The sequence below is a fragment of the Lynx canadensis genome, chromosome A1, assembly GCF_007474595.2.
Source record: "Lynx canadensis isolate LIC74 chromosome A1, mLynCan4.pri.v2, whole genome shotgun sequence".
NCBI classification, from domain to species: domain Eukaryota; kingdom Metazoa; phylum Chordata; class Mammalia; order Carnivora; family Felidae; genus Lynx; species Lynx canadensis.
Window position 1 is genome coordinate 170,104,328 of NC_044303.2, and position 13,681 is coordinate 170,118,008.

Consider the following 13,681-nt stretch of genomic DNA (forward strand, 5'->3'; position numbering starts at 1 on the left):
TAGCAGAAAACTGGACCAAGGAAGAACCACTCTAAAGATAGGAATCAATGGCCTGCTCTCACTCTTAGGGAGCTGAAGGAATGGGTCACTCTAAGGACCAGTAGGCTGCTAGAACTGAAGACTTATTTGTCCTTTTAAAGATGGGAAGGGAGAGAGAGGCATACATGAGAACACAGATGCAGTTGGCTACTCTGAAATATCTTGGAGAGTATAGCTCCAAGAAAGAAAAAGGGGAAGGGAGCCAACAATGGCCTGAATGTTCCTGTGTCTCCCCATATTCATATGTTAAAATCCTAAGCCCCAAAGGTGATAGTACTTTGTGGTACGGCCTTTGGGAGGTGCTTAGGTCATGAGGGTACAGCCCTCATGAAGGGAATTAGTGCTCTTATAAAAGAGAGCCCTCTTGCTCCTTCCACCATGTAAAGACAAAGACACAAGAAGAAGTCTGCGACCTAGAAGACAACCCTCACACAACCTTGATGGTACCTAGATCTCAGGTTTCCAGCCTGCAGGTCTGTGAGCAATAAATTTCTGTAGTTTATAAGTTCCCCAGTATATGGTACTTTGTATAGCAGCCTGAACTACGACAGAGTCAAACTAAGAGTGTTCCTCATTAATTCTCTAAAGAATGAGTCTACCAGGAAACCACCTATTCTAACTTTCCATATAATGCAAGTTTCATTCATTTCTTTATTCATTCAACAAATAGAGCAGCTCAGACCAAGATTATGGATTGGCTTGGGAAATATCTCTGCTTCTTAGCAGAGAATCATGCAGGAAATTTACATGTGATTTCAGATTATTTTAAATAACTTCCTTTTTTTTAAGTTTATTTATTTAAATAATCTCTACACCCAACATGGGGCTTGAACTCATGGTCCTGAGATCACAAGTCACATGCTCTTCCAAATGAGACAGCCAGGCACCCTACAGACTGTTCTAAATACTTTCTGTAGGTGACATATTAACATGCATATGATCCAAACATACCAAGGACAAAGAGGATGATCTCAAAATAAAACCACCCTTCAAAAATTATTATTATTATTATTTTTAAATTTTTATTTTTTTTTTTGAGTGAGAAAGAGAGAATCCCAAGGAGGCTCCACATTGTCAGTGCAAAACCTGATGCAGGGCTCGATCTCATAAACCATGACATGACCTGAGCTGAAGTTAAGAGTCGGACACTTAACTGACTCTTCAAAACTTAACTAAAAAGGCTTGGAAGATGTTACAGTGAAGAGATAGTTTGGCATGAAGTCAGGGTCCGAATGTACCAGAACTGCTATATCTTAGCAAATTTACTCTCCTAGGGGCAACATAATATACATGAAACTGCAAATGCACAGGCCTTCCATTCCCCAGTGGCTGTAGGGAAATACTTTGATTTATTTGGAATCTGCCAAGAAAACAGTTTACCCTTTCAGTTATGTCTCATTTTATGTTTTTGAATTTTTAATAAGTTTTATTGATTCTTGTTGACCATTTTTCTATGACACACTGAGAAAAGTAAATTGTTTTAGTATTTTCTCTCTAAACAACCTACATACAACTTAATTATATTGCTTTTCATTTGTATAGTTCTTGGATGCCATTTTCCCCTTTTTGTACCAATGACTCATCATAGGAAAAAAAAATATTCCCATCCATTTCTTACTTGGTATTTATATGACTGTAAGGAAAGACATTGGCTTAATCCACAAACTACTGTAGCCAGATTGTTGCAGAAATATGAATTAATTAATGCAGAACTAAAGTACTGCTGTTACCAGGAACCAGAGAGTTAAATCCAGGATCCAAGGTAAGTGCTATAAGTGAAAGTGGCTGGGATTTGTGTCTGAATCATGGTGGAGGTATTAAAATGTAAGAGAGAGGGTGGGATGGAGAGACCGAGAAAACCTTACCACAGCACGCGGAAGTTTCTCCTTAGGAGAGCCTTGTGGCTCATTGTGCCTGTCAAGTAGGCTAATGTGCCTGTAAATTTCCTCTGACAGAAAACACATCACAGCAGCAACACCAGAAAACAACACAACCAAACTGTGGAAGACTGAAAGCCCAGTGCTTTCAAGGATGATCAGAATATAACACAGAAAAAAAAATACAAGGCATTGAAAATAAACAAAGGCTAGGAAGAAATGAGATCACTTTCTAAGAAGAAAGCATTTATCATTTATAGGCCAAAGGAAATGCTTCTCCCACATCCATTTTTTATATATTGTTTGGCGGTCTCAGTTCAAGGTCAAAAGTATCAGAGGACAAAAAGAATATGACTCAAGATTTAAGATTTGTCATGACTGGCTTTGTAATTGCATAAATATTAAATATGTAGAAATAATTGTAAGCACATTATCTCCATATCTCCACACGTTGCTTTAATTTTTAATGTAATCTTTTATCCGTCGTTTCCTTAGCTGGCTGTGGGTTTGTGATTTGCATAGCTAGAATGATCTGGTGCCATCAATTTAGTAATGAAGTCACTCATTGAGCAGAAGAGGCTTCTAAAGATTATACTAAGCTGTAGGAAAGAAGAGTGTGGAAATGAAATTTTATGTTTCAGGTAAATGGGAAGTTTATTTTATAGCACATCTCCCATTGTAAATTTAATATGGCCACTTTAAAATAAATTTGGAAAACAAAGAAGAGGGTGTACCCACATTTTCATCATCCTAACTTTTCAGTGTTTTATATTCTGGTCTTTTAAACCTATGCATATATATTTTTAACATAGATGTAACCACTATGTGTGTGTTCATATAATCTTGTATCCTGATTTTTTTCTCTTACTAACATAGTTATCATAACTAACTTTTATGACTGTAAAATAATAAAGAAAAGAGAGGTCCATAATTTACTCACCCCTTAAGTTTCTGGTGGCTAGTATAGCAAAGTGGTTAAGCAGCTCATACTGGAGCCAGATAAGTCAAATATCAGCTCTGCTACCTAAGTGTGTGGATTTGGGCAGGTTAGTGAAGGCTGTGTCTCAGTTTCCTCATCTATGAAGTGGGGATAATAACAGTGCCTCTATGAGGGTGTTCTTTTGGCAGTTTAAGGAAATAATCCATGAAAAGCACCTAGCCTGTCTCTATTATACAGTAAGTACTAAAATGAAGTGTTATTAAAGACAAGAAATTTAAATACATGACACTGGGTTTCAAAATTAACAACAACAACAAAAAAAGCTTGAGTCCTACAAAACTGAGTCTCCTGAGACAATGCCACCACCCCAGAAGTTCCCATGTGCCTTTTACTGGTAACAACTCTCTACCTTCACTACTAACCAGATTTTGACAGTTAACATGTCCTTGTTTTGCTTCATACTTAACATGTAAGTATGCTTCCCAGAAAATATAGCTGAGTTTTGCCTGCTATTGAACTTGATATAAATGGAATCTTTCTCTCTCTCTCTTTTAATGTTTATTCATTTTTTTGATGTTTATTTATTTTTGAGAGACAGAGACAGAGCACGAGTGGGGAGGAGCAGAGAGAGAGGGAGACACAGAATCCAAAACAGGCTCCAGGCTCTGAGCTGTCAGCACAGAGCCCAACATGGGGCTCGGACTCAGACTGTGAGATCATGACCCGAGCCGAAGCCAGACGCCGAACTGAGTCACCCAGGCGCCCCAATGTTCATTCATTTTTGAGAGAGACAGACAGAACATGAACAGGGGAGGGGCAGTGAGAGAGAAAGAGACATAGAACTCGAAGCAGGTTCCAGGCTCTGCACTGTCAGCACAGAGCCCAACATGGGGCTGGAAGTCATGAACTGTGAGATCATGACCTGAGCCGAAGTTGGATGCTTAACTGACTGAGCCTGCCAGGTGCCCCCCCACCCCTCTCTCTCTCTCTCTCTCTCTCTCTCTCTCTCTCTCTCTCTCTCTGTTACACACACACACACACACACACACACACACACACACACACACACACAATATCACTTTGTATTTAGGAGGCATACAATTCAAGGCTTGATTTTGTTGGGATGAAGAAAGGTTTGGACAGGGAGCCAGAGAACTTGGCTTCAAGTCCAGTCTCCATGAGATCTCAGGCAAATCTTTGTGCCTCCCTGGGGCATGTAAAATTTTCGTATGTGCTAAGTGTCTTTGAAGCTTTGGAGTACTAAATTGTTAAGCTTTTCCTATTTGAGTACTGTGCTGGCATATGAGAAACTAGAGCCAAAGATAATCCAGAGGAAGACCTGGGGCCTGCTAGATATAAGCCTCCTCTTCCCAAAAACCATGCCAATAACAGTGTCAGCAAACAAAGGACTATAAAAGAATGAAAGTGATCCTACACCACAAATAATTTTCCCTTCTCTGTTATATCCACATCTAGATATATTATTGGCCTTCGTTGTCATGTGCATGGATGACATTTCCCCCAAGATAAATTATAGCCATAAAGATTTTAATGTCAGGAGTTTGGAATTCAAATTAATAATTACATATTATAAGTTTTCCTGGACAGAGTCAGTTTTAAACATCTTAACCCATTTCGTGTGTTTGTATTTCTCCTAATACTGCCGGTGGTTAAGTACTGCAGGTTGGCTCATCTAATGCCCATTCCACTTTCCTCTTATGGCATCTTTCATAAAGCAGACTGGAAGCTTACAACGTTTCCTAGACTTCTTTGCACCTAGAGCTATGGATACTGTCAATTAGATATATTCATGCAAGATTTAGAAAACATAAGAGAAGACGGGACATCTTCGTGACCACTTTTGGCTGTATTTCTCTTATAATTAATATCATTGAAACATTTTTTTTTTTCTGAAGCAGTGTTCCATGGCCCATCATTCAGCCCCCTGATGACAATAAGTAGTTGTGGCAGTTGGGACAGCAATAGTTTTCTGGCTCTACCTGCCCTCATGGGTTATGTTATTGAAACCAGCATCCAAGAGTCCTCAGCAGTCACAGCTCCACTGAGAGGTCAACTCTGTACTGTACTGGAATCGTTCATTCTTGGAGGCTCCGTCTATAACTCACTTCTCCAATCCTGACATTCATTTTTGCAAGCACAATCTATTAAATGCCTTTCTTCTTAAAAATAACTAAAATTGTTTCTATTTGTTCGCACCACCAAACCCTGACTGATACACATCCTGAAAGTTACTTCAGAAAATCTATTCACTGTATACAAGGTATAAGATACCATAACTCTGTAGAATGCTGTATCAAAAAGACAAGGGGTTTGGAAGCCAGAAAAAATAAGCCACACCATTTAGTATCTCTGTATCCCAAAGCAGATTGCTTAACCATTCTGTATCGAAGCTCCTTTATATATTAAATAGATTTTAACATGCTAAACTTCCAGAGTTGTGAGAATTACATGGGGCAGCACAAGAAAAGCACAACTGGTCATAGCACACACTGGTCATTCACTATGTGGAGTTTATTTCTATCTATCCCCATATTGGAATTCTCTTTGTAGTTAAGATAATTAGTAAAATAATTTGGGGAGAAATTCTATTAAAATTGTATACATACCTACATATGTGTATATTTATCTATCTTCTGTCTGTCTTTCTATCTATATAAACACCCTTATAGGAACACAAAGATTGAGTGCTGATTGATTCACAGTGACAAGAGGAGTAGGTTTAAATGAAGTTCAAGAGCAAAGAGACTTCCAGTATGAGCCAGAGCAACCCATTATGAGTGTTACCAATTCACCCCAACTGGTGCCTCAAGGCCCAAATAATAATTAATTTATTCAATGAATATTTATTAGGCCTTGACATTTGTAGACACTATTTTACTCACTAAGATACAGTGAAAAATCAAAAGGCCCCTGACTTTCAGGAGCTTGCATTCTATTAGAAGAGACACTCAGAAGACAATAAGTAATTTCAAATAGTGAGAAACACTATGAAGAAAAGGCACTCTTCTTTTAGCTCTGTTTCCCTTACCTTCTCCGAAGTTTACTGTTACTTGACTCATCCTCTCGCTCAGCTTCCTTTCAGGTAAGGAAAAGCAAAGGGAGGTGAAGATTATGTCAACAATGTCAAGATTCTCTTAGGTAGGCGAGTAGTTTCAAGATCTGCGAAGGGTCTTGGGCCTGTCACTATTTTCTTGACACCAGCAGAAAACACGAGATGCCTGGATTAGAGACAAAAGAACATGTCAAAGCAGCATGAGCATGATGTTGGTGTTAGTTTCCCATGTCCTTCAAATCCCACAGGGTCTAAAGAAGGAGCCCAAATGGGTGCCATATACATAGGAGATTTCTGTCATAGGCCAAGGAATACTGAACTTGGAGAACACACTGCTTTTACAGTTTTGGTAAGTAAGCCTACTCTTTGTTTGGAAGAAAGTATTACTTGGTTCCTCAAGGTTGCTGGCTGCAAATACAATCCTGAAAAATGACCCAAATAAAGAGCAGTCAGGGTCTCTTTTATTCTTGGCATACCCAGAAATAATGTGTAGAGATGCTCAGGGCCCTTGGCAGACTGATTTTCCCAACAGGTAGGAGATAAAAGGATTGAACCTTCCATCCTTTATGTTTTATGCAATCACAATTATAAAATTTTCTAAAGTTATGAGTACTCAGAACTTTGTTCCTTCCTCCTTCCAAACTTTTATCTTAGATATGACGTATGTAGGCAACTGAAGAGTTCAGACAGACTTAGAGTAGCAGCTGGCAAGGGAAGAGATAAATTTTCCAGTTGTTACCAAATATAACCTCAGGATCTTCTGTAGATATAGACCTTCTCATCATTAGAAGCATAGAACTAGACCTCATACCTTCCAGAAACCTCACCCCAGGCTTTTTTCCTGTTCAATATTACATTGATTGCCCATTTTAACAAACCTCAGCTGCAAAAATATACTTATGTGGGTAGGGAAAATAGTATAATATGTTCCTTCCCTGAGCACTCCTCACATGGCCATTGCTCTTGAATCCTGCTACAAAGGGTCCTTGCTGGATCATCCTTACAGCCAACTTTCCTTGGATCAATGTCAGGGAGAGAAAATTGTAGACTTCCTCTATGACATACCAGTGCTGTCCAATGAGGGCTCCATTATCTGCTTCCTGTAATGGCTATTTCGTATGTTCTCTACCCTACTCACTGCTTCCTGGAAACATTCTTCTTTCCCAGAGAAGATGGAAGGTGTCTGGGGAATGCTCTCCTAACATGTTATGTGTTACCTCTTGTAATCCTACAGTAAATGCTGAAAAATAGCTATTACTATCCCCATGTGGCATGTTGGAAACTGGAGTTTTGTAGATATCATGTAACTTTCCCAAAGCCACAAAAGCTATGTGTCCTGGAGAAGGAATCCGATTGAATCCTTACGATATGGGTCCTGCCCTGCCCTCATGCAGCTTCCAGATACAGTAAAATAAAACTTCTTTTTTAAAAAAAAAAAATGTTTGTACAAAAAGCCCTAGCTTCCTAAGCCACAGAAACATAAGCACTATAGAGAATGTTTGCTTTTACTTTTCCTAATACATTTTCTCATATCATAAGGATGAGACCTTTAGCTGTTTGTTTCCCTAATAACAGAGTTAATTGCTCAGATCCAAAGGGAGAATAAAACTTCTCTTATCTTCCCCAGAGCAAAATATTATGTCCTGGGATAGGCACCTAGGTTAGCTCTGAAGGTGCTGGGAGACTGGATTATTACCTTTCTAGTTATTTAAATTCCACCTAGGAATGAAGCCCCAGAGCTCAGAAACATCTGGAGTAAGGAGGAGACTCTTTCAGGAGATGAGGAGGAACAGCTGTATCCTTTACCTTCATAAACACAGAAAAATCACTTCTTGTCCCCTGTCTGTAGAGTACCTGGCCACTGGTGTAGAAAAATTTTCATTGTCTTTCATGATATTGCCCCAGGGGTAATACCTGGGGCAAGCTGGCAGGGGGTAGCATGCAGTTCTTACTTACTCTGGGGTAGTAAGAAATCTCTGATCCAGAGCACCTCATGTGCCCATTCAAGATAAAATAAATAAAGATAACTATTAAAAACACATCACTAGACAATTCAGAGAAGGGAGAAGAACACAAATACTTCTAGACCATGAAATAAGTAGTTATAACAAATACCTGGTAATGTATTTGAAGAGAGAGTGTTTGAGTTTTTTGTGTGTGGAATGAGTAGGAGTTTGCTGATGGACAAGGCAGCTGAAAGGCGTGCTAAACATAAAGAATTATACCAAGGATATGAGGTGCACCTTTGTTCAAGTTTTATAAAATTGGACCTTTATTCAGGGTGCTTTATTTCCACATATCACAAAATTGTCATATTATATTAATTTCATTATGATAAGATACTCTACTGCCATCTTCCAGAAGATAGTTCCAATAACTACACAAATTGACAATATCAGCAATATGTACAGCACCGCTTAAAGGTGTCCTATGCATGGTCTATACAATTGTACATAGTGGCCCTGTGTCCTTGGCTCAACAGGGAGAAAGCAAGTTGTTCAGCATAACTTGGATGAAGATTGTGTGTGAAAGAGCGGGAAGAGACAAGGCTGGATAGAAAGGCAGGGGACAGAACTGGAAGGAACTTAGGGTCCATACCAATGTGATTAGAATTAGATCTGAGAGTGCTGGGAAACTACTGATGGATTTTAGGCAAGAACATGTGATTGAAATTTTCACAAAGCTAGAGCATTGGGAAAGTGGTGACAATAGGACAAGATCAGACAGGAGATCCAGTAAGAGACCAGAAGATCACAGGAGCTCTATGATAGGAAGACAGGGAGGAGGCTGACTTCTTTGGTCTTAGAGGGAGGAGGGGAGGTCTTCTTCCTGCCAGAGTGATTCTCTTTTTCAGAGCTTTTGGTTCCCATCACTATACCTTCTTTGCTACCTACCACCGTGCTCTTTCACTTTTCCTTTTCCTGTGTCTTTAATCTCTCTCTCCACTTGCTTCATCCCTGCAGGCTTCGGTTACCCCAATATGTCAAAGTCTTGCTTCTGCCCACCCTTGTTTTTCTACATGAGTATTTTCTGCCGCATTAGAGTGGCTTTATTCACTCTCCAGATCAGGAAAATCCTACACTTCTAACCAACAAGTGGTTGAATACCCCCTATGCAGCGGTGTGGTAGCTGGTAGAACCACAAGGATAACTACTGAAGTTACGATGTTGGCTTGCCATGCTTCCAGAGATTCAACCATTAAGATGCTAACAGGCTCAACTGGATTTAGGTAATTTATGACTTACACAGCAAAAACAGTATCAGTGTGGTGTCACCTCCCCACATCTCTAGTCCCACAGGATGACAGTAAACTGGAGGGACCTGATGACAGAGAAGAGTTATGGGTTGATCTTCTCCTGAGAAGCCATCTAAACTATAGCCTGGCAGTTTCTAGACTTACACAGAAGCTTGAACTTATATTTGAAAGTGGGTGGAGTAACAGAAAGTCCTGTGCTCAACTGAAACTACGGAGTTTGAAGAGAAAAGACTTTAGAGCAGTCTGCTTCTCCAAAGAAACTTATCTCCCCTTGGCCGTGGAGGAATTGCAGGGCATTCCACCAAGACTGATCAGACTTGGCTTATGTAAAGACATGCAAAGTCATATGGCAACAGGGCTCTATACCACTGACTCCACCCCTGCCCTTTCATGTATCCAAGTAAGAATAATTTTCAAGAGTCTGGGCCACCCATTAGATTACCTAATTAATTATAATGATTGATTGTAGAAATTTGGACCAAATATTTTCCATTCATCTTAGGCCAGAGCAGATCAGAGTGACCATGGCTATGACTCCTAGAAAGATGGTCAGTCTAACTTGAAAGATAAATTACAAAAAGGTTCCCCATCCACAGCCAAGCCAGTTAAGTACGTCTCAGGTGTTGTTGAGACTGAACTGAGAAAGCCACACTGCTTTCTCTCTAAGGCAGAAATAGACTGTTTCACTTTCCTGATTCATTAATCTAAGTGAAACAATAGGTGTTGGCATTTGAAAATATTCTCCCTTGACTGGCTAGCAGGAGGTCTGGGGCAACATGATTTTTTATAATCACTTGGATTAGAGAGTTTAAAATGGTTTATGTTTGTCAGGCAAGTAGAGGTCTGATGAGTATAAGTACACTCACATGAGTATAAGTACACTAGTGGGGGCATAAACTGTATTAGGAATGTTAAATGTCCTTTATTACAATAAAGGTGAGTCAATTCTGTGTCCCTTATGGTGGGCAAACTCCTTGATTGGAGCTAAATAATTTCCTGCAAAGCAGGCTGCAATGCTTCTGAAGAGAACAATCTGGCTATGATAGCCAACCAGCCTAGCCCTTATGGTATGGACTGTTCCAGGTAAATTAGATTCTGCTAATATGTTTGTAGTGACTTCAGCAATGGCATTTTGCTGACATGGGGGTCAAGGTTTAATTCTCCAATGTTTGAAGGAAAAGCTGTTAAGTTTTTGTCAGTAGGGTCAGGAGGGAATGATAGATGCAGCAGTTAAATTCAGCTACTGCTGGTCTGGAAAAAACATACAAGAGAATTTTGTTTTTTTCCTTACATGATAGAGACCCCAAGGGACTGACAATAATACCAGCCTAGCGGGAATCTTAATGATGTCCAGAAAATTAATTTTGTTCTATCATCTCAGGTGGAGGTCATCCACCTGAAAGGTAACAGTCCTTAGTTTAAGATCTAAAAACTACGGATCTGAGTTTTAACATCTAAGAGCCCAGGATTTAAGTTAAGGATGGATATTCAAGCTTACAAAGGAATTCTGAGAGGACAGTCCAGGTCAGGTGTCCTATAAGTGAGAGCCAAGAGAAGCTTAGTGATTCTTTCCCCAACCCCTGACTTCCCAGGGTTTAGGGTATTCTTTTCCTACTAGCTGGGCTGCTGATTTCCTTCCATAGCCACATGATTGGTATGACCAGTCTCTGCAGCAATCACTTTATTCTTTTTCCCAATCCTCATCATTTCTAACCTATGCCATTTTCTTGGATTCATCTCATCATTCAGTGGCTTTTTTTTTTTTTTTTGGTAGAGCTTGTACCATCCCTCTAATTCAAATATACCATACCAAGACATCTGAAATACCTGCTACTTCCAGTTCATCAGATCCAATTAGCATAATGTTGTCATTTTGAACAACCAAAATGAACCAGTGTGATGCTTTGTGGAATGTCAAGAGGATCAACATTTCTGTAGGCTATATTAAGGAGAATTGATGTGCCCCCAAGGTAACCCTGTAAAGGCATTCCATTGGCCCTGTTAGGTAATCACCAACTGCTTCTGATGTTTTTTTTTATACATAAGTATAGAAAAGATGGCATTAGCTATATCAATAGCTGTATACCAAGTACCAGGTGCTATGTTGATTTGTTCCAGTAAAAATACTGCATCTGGGACAAAAGCCACAATTGGAATTACCTCCTGATTAAGTTTATAGTAATCCACATTTTCCAAGATCCATATGACTTTTGCACTGGCTAAATAGGTGAGTTAAGTGGGAATGTGATAGGTATCACCACCATTGCTTCTTTCAAGTCTTTTCTGGTGGTATTGTTTCTGGTTTGCTATCTTGGAAGACAGTGAAATATCCAGGAGTTTCCCATATAGGTCTTCTTATCATAATGGCCCTCATCTCATGGGAAAAAAAGCCAATGGGCGGGGGGTATTGTCAGTTCTAGAACTGAAAAAATAACCACACAGTTGGTGTGTGGATCAAATGAATTAACAGGACCAACTGTGAGTAGGACATGAGCTAAGACTTCATTTAACTACTGACCAAGATAAACTCCAACTTTGGTTGAATCATAAAAGTGGTGTTTTTTATTCTTAGGGATTAGCATCAATTCAGATCCAGTGTCTAATAAACCTCAAAAGATTTGCATATTTCATTTTCTCCAATGTACTGTCACTCTAGTAAATGGCCACACAGCGCTTAAGGGAGCATTTATACTGTGTATTGTAGCAAAGGTGAAGGGTCCTTCCTGAAGGAGTCTCCTTCAGTCAAGGGGTTTTTGAGTCTGTGAATTGGTTTAGGTGTGAAAACTGAGTGAGAAGCTGTGATTGTCCACTATACTAACTCAAGTTAGATTTTACCTACCTGACTTACAGCTTTTCCTATTATAAATATCAAGCAGTACTCTTATTTGGTTGCCTGTTTTGTTCCTAGGGCACCTCTGTGGGCCAAGGCAGTCTGAGTGCCTATACATACTTGTCTTTGCCCTTTAACACAAATGTAACCAAATAATATGTGATACCCAAGTGCCACTTGTCCTCTTGCTATTAGGTTCTGTCATCTCCACTGAAATCCAGATGCCGAAATCAATGGTACATCCTCTATAATCATACATGGCCTACAGAGGGGGACATCCATACAGAGTTTCAAAGATTCATGTCTTCCTCTCACTAATTTATTTCTCATTTTTTTGGCTTAGAGCGTGTCTCTGGGCCTTTGACGGAACACAGTTGAAGACGGGTATGCAGATTGTATATGATAAGTATAACATTTCCCTAAACCATGGATTCCCTGTTCCACATGTCTGGGAAAGTTGGGCACCTCAACTTCACCAATTGTATGCCACCAATGAGTCCAAGTTTCAATCAACCAAACTGTTAGAACCACCTCTAGCTGCATAAGCTAAAACAAAAAATTAACATCCTAACAATGAATTTGGTTCAATATAGTGTTCTACTCCACCCTCCATGGTCTGATGCAGGTAGAAGCCACTCCCACACATGTTCAAGAGGTTTCTGCCTATGTATTAACATAGTAACCACATTGTAGTTACCTTGGTGTGAACCTATCCCCCAAGAGCATGCAGAGTTAAGACTATAGTGGCATCAGAGGGTGATTGTGGTGGGTTTTGAGGAGAATATATATTCCCTTTCAAGCATCGTCCCCAGGTGAGGTTGTCACAAAGCTTTCAAGCAGAGGAAATCTACCTCCTCAGACACTGGAGAGCAACCTACTTCCACTGGTAAGAAAGGCCCAGAGTGACTTAATGTTTCAAAATTGCCAGTTTCATCTGGGCCCAACCCATTCTCAGTTTTGAAGTCCTATTATTTAATAACCAATACCCTAACTTTTGCATGAGAAACTTGGCACATCTGTGAATTCAATGGAAGTTGTAATTCAGTAACCAGAAATTTTTAATTTTGTGTTTAATTTTCAGAAATATCATTTATCTGAAATTCTCTTAGAGTTGTTATGGAAGCTCTCTGGTTTTCATGTCATAACTTTGATCTGTGCTTGTCGTTTCTCTTTGTAAGCATTCAAAGGAACTCAAAAGAATCCATATCACACCATAGTCCTTGTAGTCACCTTACAGCCATACCAGTCACCTTACAGCCACAGCTACTTGGGCCCCCAAGGCACATGGTTCAGTTGGTACTTCATCACAATCAGCCACAGGAAATTGATTAATTGGGATGCCCCGGGTGCCATGAATCACTAGCATCTTATTTCCCTTTGGCAGGGAGTTCAGCATCGAGCTCAAGCCAAAGACCCAATCAAACCAAATTCCTAACCTCATCTCTTGGGGTTACAGGTAAAGCTTAATAAAAAATAAAAAAGCTTAAGCAAAAATATTATAAACTACAATAGATAATTAATGAGGGATTCACTAGGGGGAAGATAACCCCTAGAGGATATAGAAACAGCAGTTTTAAGGAGCAAATCTTATAATTAACCCCTGGGCTGGGACAGTGCTCCCCAAAGAGGAGCTCGCCAGCCCCTCACAGGGCTAAGATCCAGACTT

General features: G+C 39.7%; 1 protein-coding gene across 1 annotated transcript in view; it reads right to left on the bottom strand.

Annotated features, from left to right (window-relative positions):
- The window catches only part of LOC115520482 (translation initiation factor IF-2-like), a 187,781-nt gene that overhangs the window by 172,590 nt on the left and 1,510 nt on the right, over positions 1-13,681 (bottom strand). Inside the window, exon 3 of the mRNA XM_030324923.1 lies at positions 5,906-6,095. The gene's annotated coding sequence lies outside the window, so the exon portion shown is untranslated. The remainder of the gene's footprint in view (positions 1-5,905; positions 6,096-13,681) is intronic.